Raw genomic sequence first — 10,323 nt, forward strand, 5'->3', positions numbered from 1 at the left:
ATGGTAAACAAGAGGAGGAGATAAAATGCTAACAAAAATGAGACTAGAACACAAAACTAAGTTCTATATCCTTGCTAAAAGTAAGCCCAAAATTGTGCTCTGAGCTGCCTAGAAGACAATGGGAAAAGGGAAACATACACACCAAAGAGTAAAAGCAAACCAATCACTCAATTAAAAATAATAATAAAAAATTGGACAGTATACAAAGATAAGACAAGTAAATTCTCTTGAGGATCCTTTTGAGAGAACAATGTTTATTTCGATGATCAATGTCCTTCAAAGCTTCCTTACTGGACACACAGCAATGAGCTCCTTGGGACTTACAAGCTGGTGGCATCACATTAATGTGCAACTCAGTAACTCAGGAAGCCAATGCAATAGCCTTCACGTATACAGCTCTCTGTGGCTCAGGCTAAATTCAAAGAATTTTTTTAGATGATCTAGATGTATGGAAGGACTACATGTCTTTCAGTGATCTTCACTTAATACTGTTTCCAACGAGTTTCTAGATATCAGATAAAGACATTCCTGTCAATTTTTTCTTCTTAAATTCATCCCAAATAGTAAAAGGAAAAAAGTCAGAAATATGGATGCATTTTTGATGAAACTAAAGAATCTTTGTAACTTAGAACAAAATGAAGGCAAAAAGCAGATGGAAATGACCAAGCTGGGAGCAGGAATGTCATACCTAAGAGCCTACAGTGGTGAGCTGGGTCCAGAGAAAGCAGACTTGCCGTGAAGCCCAGGAAGCCTCTCGATCTGGAGGCACAGGTGGTGGAGGGGGCGTGGTTTCAGGGAAAGGGAAGAAGTGGAAGCAGGAAGGTCGTTTGAAAGTCAGGAGGAGGAGAGCTTAGATTCCCAGCTCCTGACCCCACCTAGTCCCACAACCAATTCACCCATCCCCCAGCAGTGCTAAGAGCTTGAACCAATTCACAGGTGCCAGGCATGAGGAGGGTGGCCATGGGTGGTCCCGCAACCAGACTTAGGGGAATTCATTTAAGGTTTGCACACAGACCGCTGAGACAATTAGCTCCCTGCTCCTTCCCAGTCCCAGAACGCCAGCAAACAGGGTTACACTTCCGGTCAGGAAACTGGAGGAGTCTTCGCTAAAGAAATGGAAACACCCCCAAGAACAGTAAGACCCAAAGATAGGAAAAAGCCTGCGGACCACCCCTTCCTCTTCCAGTACAGTTCCCAAAACAATTAACAGGCCCCACCTGTGCACAAAGGGCTCCAATCCATTTCTTGTATCCACCTCTCAACGTGAATGAATTTTCAAGGACCACCAGGCCTGCGAGGAATGTCTTCCACGTGAAGGGGGGACACCAAAACAAACAGAAAAACGAAAGTTGGAGAAAACAATTTCAAGCAATAGAAAGGAAAAAAAGCTGCCTATAAATAATATTCTCAGCTGGATAAGGAAAAATCTAAACAGATGACAAAATAATGCAGTTTTTAACTCCAGGAAAAATAAAAGTTGAACAAGAAATGAAATACTCTCCTGGTATGTTAGTTGACACGGCACTGAACAACACTCTCGGGGTCACAATACAAAATATGGAAGAACAAGGACAACAAAAAATGTAATTTAACCATAGAGAGGAAAGGAGAAGACAGGTGTTAAAGTAAATTCCTCACCTTCCACAGAGCTGACGAATCACGATACAGGATGCTTATGTGACTTAGGAATGGGGCATTAAATGCTAAGAAACAACAGTAAAAAGAATGAAAAGTATGCTTTCAGGAAGAGGACAGGATGGAAGCAGGGACCAGAGGATGCTGGATTTAACTCTTTAGCACCATTAGCTTGTTTGACTATGTGCATCAGAGAAAATAAAAGTTGACTTTAAAATCTAATCTCTCAGCCGCAGGTGAAATGTGTTAAGCGATGGTCAGATCACATTACATTTCTGAGGAGTCACCTATTTGATGCGCCCAGTGAAGCAGGAGTTTTGTGTTATCACAATCAGCCGTGGTCGTGGGCTGAGCACCTGCCTTGTAGCACTAGGCTATGAGCTCCATGAAGACAGGAACCGTGCCCATTATGTCCACTTAGCACTGACCACCATACCTGCCAGGCTCAGTAATAATAGCTACTTTGTTGTTGTTTACCTCTTACCATGTGCCAGTCACCAATTCTAAGCCCTTCACCTGTAGGAAGCCACTTAATCCTGCCAACGCCGAACAAGATAGACACGACTGTTATCTCCTACTTAACAGGTGAGCCAACCAGGGACGGCAAAGGCAAGTAATTCATCCAACGTTGCTGCCTAGTAAATGGTGAAGCCAGGATTTCATTCCAGTCTGAGACCCTCCCCCTCAATGACTGTGAGCTCAATAAATACCTGTGGAGGGAAGACAGCTCAGCCGAAGGCAGGAAGGAAGAAAAATTAACAGGAAGAAAAATTAAGAAGAAAGGTCCCCTCTCCTGAGAAGATAATATGGAATCTGATACAACACGGAAACATTAAACTTCCACTGGAGAGAGCAGGAATACAGCAATGTTACCCTGGAGAAACTTGGAGGCACCTCTACTCAAAAGTTGCTTCTAGGGGCTTCCCTGGTGGCGCAGTGGTTGAGGGTCCGCCTGCCGATGCAGGGGACGCGGGTTCGTGCCCCGGTCCGGGAAGATCCCACATGCCGTGGAGCCTGCGCGTCCGGAGCCTGTGCTCCGCAATGGGAGAGGCCACAACAGTGAGAGGCCCGCGTACCGCAAAAAAAAAAAAAAAGAAAAAAAAAGTTGCTTCTAGACTATGAAAACCCAGCACCCACAGACTGGCTGGCTTTGTGCGATGCTGCTTTCTGGTGTTCTCGCCAACATCACCTCGCAGCAAAATGTAGCTGCAGGAAAGAACGCGACTCACTGCATGAGCAGGCAGCTGGTATGAGCAGGCGCAGGACAGAGAGCCTGACCTTGTGGGACTTGCCATCCAGACCTGAAGACAACCTCTGCATGTGCCGTCCAAGGCTTCCCACTTGAAGGAAGGCATCAACCCACCAGTTATAAAGCGCCACGTCTCTGCCCCGCCCCACCCGCTACCCTAAGGCCTTCACAAGCCCAATCACCCCCCACCTCACCGCCCCCCAGGACCCCTCTCGGGCGTTCATACACGCCATCTTCCAGCCACCGCGGCCATTTTCCACCTCTCCTGCTCCAGCGCCAGCTGCCGCCAAAGGTTGCGACGCTTGTGTCAAGGTCACTGCTGCTCACAAACTCCCACTTGTCGCTCCACGGGTGCCGGGCGCTGAGGGACTGTGGCAGGCGATATTCGGTGCTGCTTCTCTCCCGCCCGCAGCTCCCAGGTCCTCCAGCACAGACTCCTCCTGGAACCCATCTCTCACCAGCCGCAGCGCCCACCTTGTCCCCAGCGGCCACCCAGACTCGGCGAAATCACTTCCTCGCTTTCTACTGGCAGCCCCCATTCTCGGGATTTCGGCCCAAATCCATGCGGCCTTATTTGAATATAGATCCCACGTGTGTCCCCGTGGCAGGCCTCGTCTCTGAATCTAGCCTGGGATCACGGCCCTCTCTTTGCTGATTTTTTTCCTCCTTAGTTCCTGGGGCAAAAGACCCCTGGGAATAATTCTAGGAAAGATCGGGAGGAAAGGGGAACTGAAAGCAAAAACAGACTCTCCATTTGGGGGAAAAGGGGCTTTTGCCCAGCTGCACCTGCCAGAGAACACTTCAGGGGAAACGTCAGACATAACAACCCCAGAAGAGGATGGGATCTGGAAGGCAGCAGCCCAGGGCCTTCCAGGAAGGTGGGGTCCAAGGCGGGGGTGTGACAGAGCATGTGGTACCCCAGTGCTCAGAAGTGGGGAAACTGAGCCAGAGGGACGTGTGGGAAAGAATGAGACAAGGCTCCAGATCTTAGACCTTGAATGGCAGGTCAAACAGCCTGAAGTTAAACAAAACACCAATCCTAGGAACCTCTCCTACAGCTCTGTTCACACATACCCTGTGGCAGAGGGACTCCAAGGATGCTCACATGCTTTCCAACCACCTTCTCCTTTGCCTTCCTCTGCAATTGAGCCTATAAAACAAATCCATTTCCAGCCTCCTTGAAGGCTCGGATTTGTTCCGTGACACAGTCTGACCATTTACATGGAGATGGGTTCCTGTAGAAGGGTTGCCTTCCATAACCCCTCCAACACACACACACACACACACACACACACACACACACACACACGAATTCACAAGAGCAGAAAGCCCTTGGCTTTCGCCCTTCACCTTCACTCTTCCTCCTTCCTTGCTGAAATATAGAAGATCCTGGAGTTGCAGCAGCCATCTTTTCACAAGGAGAACCAAAGCCATACACTAGGATGGCAGAACAGGAAGAGACAAGAGCATCCTTGAGCAGCCCTGGAATGCCTACCTCCAGACTTCCTGTTACATTTAAGAGGAGGAAGGAAGGGGACTTCCCTGGTGCTGCAGTGGATAAGACTCCACTCGCCCCATGCAGGGGGCCCAGGTTCAACTCCTGGTCAGGGAACTAAATCCCACATGCATGCCACAACTAAGGAGCCCATGTGTTGCAACTAAGGAGCCCTCCGGCCGCAACTAAGACCCAGTGCAACCAAATAAATAAATATTAATTTAAAAAAAAGAAGAGGAAGGAAGGAAGAAGTGAGATAGGAGGGAAGAATCTTGTTTAAGCTATTATAATTTTTACATTTAATTCATAGTTATAATCTATAACTTACAGGAAAATGCATTCCCAGACACTGGAGGATCATTTGTAATATCATAAAATGGGAACCGTTGCTGTGGGAGCGGTGACATAAACTATGAGCCATCTCACTATGGAAAACTACATAGTGGTTAACAAGGATGACGTGAACACACACATATAGAGAGACATGGAAAGATCTCTACAATATATTGCCAAGTAAAACAAACAAATCAACAGAACAAAATGCAGTTTTGACCCATGCATGTGATTTTAAAAATTATATGTGTGCATGTACCTACGTATCTATAAGTGTACAGATAAAAGAAGAACATACACCACCTGTTAACAATGACTATTCCTGGGCTTGTGGGAAAGCAGGGTTGGGCCGGGGGTGAAAAAGGGCTTTTGCTCTTCACTCTGTGCTACTGTGGGGAAAGTAGTTGAAAAGTACAGTGTTAGTTTGTGCCTTTCCCTTGGGGTAATTAAGTTCTAGACTCGCTAAACATGAACAGGTGAGTTAAACACCTTGGAAGACCATCCTCTGGATGTCTTTGACTCTAGAATTCCAAATGTCCTGTGTGACCTCCCATCACAGAGAGAGACAGACGGTTGTGTGGAAGGGGGCCCACCGGGACTGCCATGTTGGTGGCATTACTGCTGGGCTTCTGCCCCCTGGAGACCTAGAAATGGAATTCTTGCACCCCAATCAAATAAGCAACTGGGCCACCCAAAGAGCAGATTGTGTGACACCCCGAATCTGCCAAAATGCCCTTGGCCCACTTCAGGTGGGGGACTCTCCACAGCCTGAGCGGGTCTGGCCCACATAGCCAGCTGCCCATGCTCCCCGGGGACCCCAGCCCTACCCCCCTCCATAGACCTGGGGTCTGAAGCAAGAGCACCCCATCACTTCCCCATGGCACCGGGGGTCCTGGTTCAAGGGCACTGGCCTACTTCGGCCTTCTGGGCTCTGCTAAGTGTGGGTCTGCCGAACGCCACCAGCAAGGTGAACGGATGCCACCTGTGAATTACACAGCTGCTGGTCGGGAGAACTGCTCTGTAATCTAAACCATAATGGGTGTGAAGGAGAGAGCGTTTCCAACAGTGGCTGCGCTGCATGTCTGAGGACGCTCACAAGACGCAGCGCCTTGTGGACAGAGCACCAGCTGGGCACGTGGCGCCCCATGCTGGCGCGAGCACCGCAGGGTCCAGTGGGGGAGAAAGGATCCACGCACACACACGTGCAGGGAGCTGACCAAACCGTTCCAAGGCATTAGGTCAGGTGAGTGCAAATTAATAACAGCGCACACAGGGGATGAGAGGCGGGGGGCAGACGATGTCATCTCAAAGATGGCACAAGGGTCTGCTGGAGAAGCACAGGACTCGTAGGATGGGTCCCTGCACAGCGCCTCGGAGGCTGGCCTGCCTCCAGGTAACCACTGGCAGCCTGGCACTCACTGGAGAACAAGGGGGACCACACAGTCCTCCCCTACCAGGGTTCCCGCCTCTAGAGCCAAGTCCCACTTCAGTCCAATCCGCCGGGCACATGCAGATGGCAGCTTGGGGCTGAGCCCGGCGGGGGCCACAGTGGGGCTGTCACTGGTTGAGCAGCTGCCGGGGCCGGGGAGCAGGGGAGGGACGACTACAGCACGAACAACGGGGCACCTGTGGACGGTGAGCTGGGTGGGGAAGGCTGCACACAGAAGCATCCCTCCCCACCTTCCAGTCCACCGGGGTGGTGGTCAGAGCCAGGACTGCAATCCTCCCATCTGTCGCTGGGGCTTGGTACCAAGACCAAGGTCCCCCATCTGATGGCAACCTTTGGCTTTTGCAGAAGCTGAAGGGTCCACGGGGAGCATGTTATGGGGTGGGACAGAGGCGCTGGGGGCACTAGTTGAGGACATAAGCATAGGGGACCACTGCACCTCTTCGTGATGTTTCCAGAGCCCCCCAGGAATAACCACCCACCCCCTCTTCCTCCCCAACTCCTACCCCATCTCACTGACCTGTCTACCCCTGGCACCACCAGCCCCTCTCGGCTCTCCCCTCTCCTTCTCCAGGAGGGTGGGGTGATGCCTTTGGAGAGGGGCCCTTGGGGGAGCAGCGGATAGAACTCCCTCACCGTTCTCTCTCACCCTCTGGCCCATCTGCCACCTGCTTTCCCCGCCCACCCACCAAAAGGGTGCTTTTAAAAGGAATCAGCTTAAAAAGGGGGAAAAAACCCCAAACCCTCCCAGCAACAAAGAATCATATAATTACTTTGCAGCTACTTGTCCTTGGTAATTTGACGCTTGTGTTGCTATAATTACACATTCCGTAGAGTTAGAGAGTCACAAGTCTGGGTTGGCCCATCGGTGACATCTGCAGTATTTTCAACTGGAAAAAAAAAAAGTCGGGGAGGGAGCCTGGCTGCTGGAGCTGCAGACCCAGGCATGGAGGGGGAGGGGTGGGAAATGTAGGACGTGGTGCAGGTGAGGCTCTAGGTGGGCGCTAGGGGGAAGGACCGAGCAAGTTTTTCTCTCATGCCTGCTGTGTGCTTGGTCTGATTTATCCAGGAGCGCGCAGGGTCTGTGCGTGAAAACTCACCCCCTTGCCGCACGTGCAGTCCGCTGACTCAGGTCCGAGTTCACCTCTGAACCGGCTCTCACCTTCGTCTTCATCGAGGCTGCTCTCTGCTTCGCCCTCACCTGCACCCCTGCCTCCACTGTCCCCCATGTTCATCTGTTCTCTCAAACCCACAGACGTTCTTTTTTTTTTTTTTTTTTGGCCATGCCACTCGGCTTACAGGATCTTAGTTCCCCGACCAGGGATGGAACCCGGGCCCCCTCCAGTGGAAGCGCAGAGTCCTAACCACTGCACCACCAGGGAAGTCCCAAGACGATCTTTTTAAAAAGGTGAATCTGATAGCATTCCTTCCTGCCTGGCATTCCCTGCCTCACCGTTGCCTTTGAGAGAGCTCCCGCATGAACCACCGGGAGGTCTGGCTGCCCCGGGGCTCCAGCCCCGTGTGAGGCTGTGCTGGGGGTGCTCTCCCGGGGAGCAAGGCTGAGGTCAGAGCAGGCCGCCCCCGACAGGGAAGGCCCGGGTCCAACCTCTCATGGCTGCACCCTAGTCTCTCTCCCCGGCGGGCGCGGGAGCTGCGGCACGTAGCCCTCTGGCGGGACTGGAGATTTAGTTCTTCCAGCCTCGTCTCTTCAAAGCTGGTCCAGTGTTTGAGAACCAAACTCTTGAAGATGGAGACAGTAACAAGGATGAGGGAGAGAACGGACTGCCCTTGGCTTCTGAGACCCGTAAAAGCGACACAAGTGAGCTGCATGTAACTGACCCTGTGGTGTGGGAAGCGGGGGTCACACCTCCCCTCCTGATGGAACCAAGTCAGGCTCGGGAGCCCAGGCTACACCGTGTGAAACAATCTGGAGACAGCAGGCTTTGCCTCCCAGGCACCGCAGAGACGTGCCGGGTAAGCGCTGCTGCGTGTCCCTTGCCAGAAGCTTGCAAAGGTTAAACACACCCCAAATACCAGGGGTCCCCGCAGTTTGGTCCCTTGTAACTTAGCAAACTGCACTGGGGCCTCTGTCAACTTCTGCTACGTTGGCACCTGTGCCCCAGGGCAGCCGAGCGGGTCACAGCCAGGTGGGCACCCCCACCCAGCTGCTCAGCCTTCACCTGCGGGGACTGCGGGTCCAGACTCAGTTAAGCCACCTCTGAACATCGTCCAGTCTTGGCTCAGGAGGCCAGGGGCTCTGGGGTGTCCATGACTTTCTGAACCTATGGAATGCACTGTGTCCCCACCCCTACTCCCCGGGGAGTGTGTCGGTGCGGGTGGGAGCAGGAAACATAGGAAGGGGCAGGTCAACTCCTCAAAGCGTTAATTCCCAGCACCTCCGCCCTCGCACACCCTGCCCTGCCCTGCCCTGCCCTGCAAAGCCTTCCCCCTCGGGCCCCTCTGTCCCCAGCTGGATCCTCCCTCCAACTGCCCTCCCCTCCTCCTTTCCCAGCAAGTCTCTAAACAGTCCAGTCTTCTCCTAAAAAGAAAGAAGGTAATAGCTGTCCCTTAAGAACATCCTGTATTAGTCTCCTGTTGCTGCTGTAACACGTCACCACGAACTCGGTGGCTTAAAAACAAAAGTGTCTCTCTCACAGTCTGGAGGCCAGAGGCCCAAAGGCAAGGTGTCAGCAGGGCCACCCTCTCTAGGGAAGAACCCTCTGTGGCCTCTTTCACCTTCTGGCAGCTCCTTGCATTCCTTGGCTTGTGGCTGCAACACTCCCATTTCTGCCTCTAGTCCTCACACGGCCGCCTTCTCTGTGTCCCTGTGTCCTTTTCTGTCTCTTATACGGACACTCTCATTGGACTCAGGACCCACCCTAATCCAGGCCGATCTCATCTCCATCCTTACCTTAACTGCTTCTGCAGAGACCCTATTTCCAAATGAGGTCACATTCTGAGGTTCCAGACGGACATGAATTTGGGGGTCTCACTATTCAACCCATTCCACCTACCACGTATGCACATCATGCTGGATTTTTACCTCGTTACCCGGTCGACTTCATGGGCCATGCTTCTCAACCTCACATTCAATAAAGAAATTGAGGCTTGAAGAAATGGATTGAATGGTGGCCACCAGTGTCCTTGCTTGTCCCCCTCTGCTGTGTTGTAGCTAAAACGGGGGCCTTCTCTGGGATGGTGTCCACAGCTGGGGAAACGGCTGGGCCCTGCCCACCTCTCTCGGCCACAATCCCAGGTCTGAGACTGAAGGGGGACAGCTAGCTAACAGCCCAAACTCTGAATATTATATAAACCAGGACAGCCGAGAGGCAGAGACCGTGGAGAAGCTGACTCAGAGTCGGCCGTCCTCGGGCTAGCTAAGTAGGGCAAACTCCGTGGAGAGGCTGTGGTCAGAAAGGTCTGTTTCTTTGTAGAGGCCGGTGGCGAGGAGAGGGCATCTTCAAAGGTTCTCCTTGGTTCCAACAACCATTGAGCTCGACTATGGGCAGGGCGCTGTTTTTCAGAGAAAGCTTTAAGCAACGGCCCTTTGAGCTTTAAAGAGGGGTCAGTCACCTGGTTGCCATGCAGAGAGCACAGAATTATAGAAGCCACGGACCCGCCCTCCAAGCAGCGACGCAGAGGCACGGGGGAAGGGGGAACAGGGATGCTAATGAGGAAATGGATGGAGAACAGCCCACAGAGACCATGCAGAAGAAAAATAAAATTGGGCCCAAACCTTCCCCCATGAATGAGCTCTCAAGGATAAAAGGGATGGGCAGAGTTGGTGAATAAAAAAACAAACCTGGTACCTGGCGGGAGGCATCAGCCCACGTTAGCATTCTACTCTTCATCTGCATTCCTGGGGTTCCCTTTGGGAACTCAGGCAGGCTGCGTCTGATGTTCCTGCGGGGGAAGAATTAAAAGTGCTGCAGCCTGGAGAACACCTCTGTGAATGGCTGAGCTCCAGGATGGGTGAGGATGGGTGAGGATGGGTGTGGCTGGGATGCCTGCAAGGGTGTGAGGGCAGCCTGAGCAGCATAGAGAACAGCTAGCAGGAAGCCCCCGCCAGAAGCCAGGTCCGGTTGCTAAGAAGCATCTTTCTTTGAGTAATGGTTCTAAAGGGCTGAGCATCTCGAGGTGGCCAGACACCACTTCCTGCATTTT

The 10,323-nt window shown here is 52.1% G+C and overlaps 1 long non-coding RNA gene across 1 annotated transcript; it reads right to left on the reverse strand.

Annotated features, from left to right (window-relative positions):
• Nucleotides 1-264: 264 nt before the first annotated feature.
• LOC307181562 lies at nt 265-1,837 on the reverse strand. The gene is made up of 3 exons (XR_013826950.1): nt 1,639-1,837; nt 1,218-1,304; nt 265-759 (listed from the first exon to the last, which is right to left on the reverse strand). It is a non-coding gene; the product is annotated as an uncharacterized lncRNA (long non-coding RNA).
• Nucleotides 1,838-10,323: the final 8,486 nt, after the last annotated feature.

This window comes from Stenella coeruleoalba, assembly GCF_951394435.1.
Source record: "Stenella coeruleoalba genome assembly, chromosome: 2".
NCBI lineage: Eukaryota > Metazoa > Chordata > Mammalia > Artiodactyla > Delphinidae > Stenella > Stenella coeruleoalba.